A 4,220-nucleotide genomic window follows, 5' to 3' on the forward strand; every position below is an offset into this window, starting at 1 on the left:
ACCTCCAGGCACAGCGTTGCTTCTTCCCTGAACACCCACATGGTGCTGACTCTTGTGAGTCCAGAATACCTGATTCACATTTCCCTGCTCAAGGATGCTTGCGCTCCAGTCTTCCACTCACGCAAGCGCTGTTTCCGAGAGCACCTTGTACATGTCCTTTTGTGCCCCTGAGCCAGTGGATTTCCAAGAAACTGACCTGGAAATGGAGTGGTCAAGTCCGAGCTGGATGCCGGCCCTGACCTGGGCTCCCTGAGCCTCTGGTGTCCGGCGTCTCCGGCCAGCAGTCTGAGGCATGCTTGTCCTGCTCCTTCCTGGAGTGTCCGTCCTCCCTGGAAGACAATGGGCCGCTGTCCTTGGCACCTGACCTTCCGACGAGGTGCGGCCAGAGCATGAGCGGCCCCAGGCTGGGTTCCCATCTGAACCTCTTTAGTCCCCGTTGAGTCAAAGCTGACGGTCTGTGTCTCTTCAGCTCTCAGAAGTTTCGTGATGTATCTGATTATTTTCTCCACTTTTCTCTCCTGCAAATCCCAGAGAAGTGTCAGACCCCATGGGCCGAGCGTCCGTGTCCCTGTCCTGAGTGGACCAGCTCAGTCCAGTGATTTGATCTTGAGCCGCGTTCACACCACGGATGAGCCTTGTTCTTGCATTTTGCATCGAGATGGTGGGAAACATGGTTCTCATTTCTGATAGGTTTTTTTTTTTTAACCATTCTCTGCTTCTTTCTGGTGACACCTGATTTTTGTTTTAATTTTGCAAATGTGTTGGGCTCTCTGACAGCACTGTAGATGCTAATTTAAATGTCTGCAGTAGTTTGTAGGCCCCTGCTCTCCGTGTTCCTAGAATCTCCCACGTCCCTCCTTCCTGCCCCCATGCTGCTGGCCTTTACCAAGACCTTGACATGGAGCCAGCCCTGCGTGAGGACTGCAGGGTCTGCCCTCCAACTCCATGGGCTCCAGGCCTGAGCAGGAAGCAAGGCACCTGGTGGGGAAACAGTAAAGGGTAAGTGCCGGCCGCTCACCAAAGAAAATGTGCAGGTCAGCAGAGACTGGAAAGGTGCACAGTCGCCCTGGCCTTGGGGACGCCCAGCTCAGCCTGTCCCAGCGACCGGCCTGCTCCCCTTGGAGATGCACACCTTCAACGCTGCACACCCAGCGCTGAGCAGGGCGTGGGGGCCAGCGCCCACGGAGGCTTCTGGGGAAGCGAGAGCAGAAACATCTCTTGAGAGGGCATCTGGCCAAGCCGACTAGAGGTGGGTGTGTTTCCCCAGCAATCACACTTTGGAGAACTTAGCAAAAGAAATACTCTCACTTGCACGCCGTGACACATGCTTAAGGCATTTATTGGATTGATGTGGAGATGGCCTGAGTGTCCAGGCTCAGCAAATATTGAATAGAAGGTGGTCCATCCACCCTTGGATGTTGAGCAGATGGTCCATCCGCCCTTGGATGTTCAGTACATGGTCCATCCGCCCTTGGATGTTGAGTAGAAGATGCTGTGTCCACCCTTGGATATTGAACAGATGGTCCAGGCTGTGGAAGGAAAATGGAAAAGAGCTCAGTGTTGCTCAGAGTCTCTCAAATGGTGCCCGGAGGCCACTGAGGAAGCGGGCTGAGGCATGCTTCTGCCTGGGAGGAATCTGCCCTTTGACCACTTACTGTCCTGACAGAAGCATCCAGAACATCTGCCAGAAATTTAAGGTACTCATGGGACGCCCCTCCCCCCCCGCCAAGATCCACCCCTGGCTCCTTGAGGACAGAGTCCGTCACCGCTCTCACCAGGCAGCGTGCACAGCCTCGTGGCTCTCCGTCGTCCTGACTCTTTCTCTTCCTGGGACGCTGCTCTGGTCCCGCCTGAGTCTGTGTCTCCCGAATCCTCAAGGCCCAAGTAGAACTCTGCACCCTTTGCAGCTGTGATACTGAAGACTTCTCGACAGGGTCCGCGGCAGACAGTTAGTAGCTCTTGGAATAACTATTTCATTCCTATAGTGTAAGAACAGGGTTGGCAGAGTCAGAACTGCAGATATTAGGTTAAACCACACAAAATTGCTGGTTTTCATAATTTTGATGTACAAACAGTCACTTTCAAAAGATCCTCTGAATATATTTGCTTTTGGCAAAAGGCATGATTCAGGAGCAGTCAGAGGCATGCATCAAGAGGAAAAAAAAATGTTCCAAGCCACGGGTGCAGTACAGCTTCTGGTTTTCTTTAAAAATAACAAGAAGACATAAAAAGAGTGCCCTCATATGTGTAATTCAAATTGTGTGCATGCTTGCACACATGTAGAGAAATGTGCAGAGGCAATAGCCCGATTGTTAACACCGTGCCTCAGAGAGATGGGTCTAAGGCCAGGATGAAGCTGGCTAACTTTTTCATTATCCTGTTTGACGTGCTACGATGAGCAAACACCGCTTTGCTAATTAAAGTATTGAGTAAAACAGAAGCTAAATGGAGTGAGAGGACCATCATGGTGATCCAGATTGCCAGGTCAGAAGAGGAGGCTCTCAGTGCATGTAGGCTTACTCTTTCAAGAGAACAAAACTCTTCCTGGGGGTGCTGGCTTGATTTGGGGCCGAGCCTCCCAGCCGCAGAAGAGCACAGCATTCAGGAGAGGGGACAGAGGTCTGGAGCCCGGGCAGACCTCGGGCCTGGGAGGCCTGGGGTGGGAAACAGATGTTCAGAAGGGACCAGGTGCTGTGTGACTGGTGTAGCGGCGGCCAGAAGGGTGCTCAGCACTGGGGAGAACGCCCCAGGGAGGCCAGGGCCCCCGATGTCCCACCGCGGGCAGTGCTGAGAGCTGCTTCAGGGAGGGCAAGCCTGTTGCCTCATTCCTGGCACCCTCGTGTGCCCACTTGAGTCCCCGCACACCCAGCAGAAGGCTCCGGAGACCTCATGCCCCACTTCTGAGTGCCCATGAGGGCTCCTGGACTGTGGGCTGGCCCAGCCTCGTGGGTGAGACATCTTGGTCCAGGGCAGGGTGCTCGCCGCGGCCCCCACCGCCCCAGAAAACGGCTACGCTCCCAGCGCTCCAGTCCTTCCAGCCCACCCCTCTACACGCTATAAGCCGGGAGGCTTTCCAGGGGAGACTCTGGCCCCCACCATTTTCCCTGTGTTCACGCCGACAGGCCCGGCCAACCTGGACGTCCACTAGACAGCACGTGTCTTCAGGCCTTCTCAGCGCTGAAAATCCTGGTTCTGGACAAGACCGTCCTGAGCGCAGCTGCCCCCACGCCCCCCACAGTCACCCGAGCCCCGGCTGGGGGCGCCCGCTGCCGCGCCTGGCGGGGCTGCTCGGCTCTGTCCTGCTCCCACGCACTCGAGGCTCCCAGTCACCAGGTGCTCAGTCGTCCCTCGAAACAGTCCCCTCACGGCGCGCCTCTGAGCAGAGAGCTTGCTTTTGTTTCCAATTTTTAGGGACTGACTTTTTAAAGTTTCCTTATAGTTACATAAGCTACTTATGAGACCCCTCTAAACACAGCCCCTGACGCCCCTGAAGCCCCTAGTGGATCGTACGATAAATGAATCCTCCTTCAATGCAGGAGACCCGGCTTCGACCCCTGGGTTGGGAAGACCCCCGGGAGAAGGGAATGGCAGCCCACTCCAGTATCTTGCCTGGAGAATCCCGTGGGCTGAGGAGCCTGGTGGGCTACAGTCCGTGGGGTCGCAAAGTCAGACGTGACTGTGGGGCTCACACCGGCACTTCTAAACACAGCACAGGAGGCCCGGGAATGTGGACTTGTCCCGCTCTGTCCCCCTCTCCCTCAAAGGCACAGAGGGTGGAACGCTTTCAGCCCAGCCCTTCGCTCCTAAGCCCCGCTGACCGAGGGTGCGGGCGTCCAGACACCAGGGCACCCACGACAGGAGCGGGCCGTGAGGGGCAGCGGGGGGCCGGGGTCAGCTCCGGGGGGTCAAGCTGCTTGGGGGCACGCATCTCTTTGGCCCCTCCTGGGTCCCCTCTGTGTCCACTCTGGGGCCCAGCCTGGGGGCTGTGAGGCCCAGAGATCCAGACTCAGGTCCCAGGCACAGACCCTGCCCTCTGCATCCTCGGGAAGACGGAGAGGCAGAGCCTGTGGGCCTGCAGGGGTGAGCACTGTGGGGAGCAAGAGAGGGCGGAGGGGGCCCTTCCCACCTCTGGTCGAGAGCAGGAGGGCCTCCAAGGAGATGCGGGATCGGGGGCCCTGAGGTGGACAACTGGGCAGAGCGCCCTGTCCGTGCAGAGGGCC

General features: G+C 57.0%; 1 long non-coding RNA gene across 1 annotated transcript; it reads right to left on the reverse strand.

Annotated features, from left to right (window-relative positions):
- Positions 1-1,323: 1,323 nt before the first annotated feature.
- On the reverse strand, positions 1,324-1,974 carry LOC138421803 (uncharacterized). The gene is made up of 2 exons (XR_011249641.1): positions 1,776-1,974; positions 1,324-1,529 (listed from the first exon to the last, which is right to left on the reverse strand). It is a non-coding gene; the product is annotated as an uncharacterized lncRNA (long non-coding RNA).
- Positions 1,975-4,220: the final 2,246 nt, after the last annotated feature.

The sequence above is a fragment of the Ovis canadensis genome, chromosome 16 (assembly GCF_042477335.2).
Source record: "Ovis canadensis isolate MfBH-ARS-UI-01 breed Bighorn chromosome 16, ARS-UI_OviCan_v2, whole genome shotgun sequence".
Taxonomy (NCBI): domain Eukaryota; kingdom Metazoa; phylum Chordata; class Mammalia; order Artiodactyla; family Bovidae; genus Ovis; species Ovis canadensis.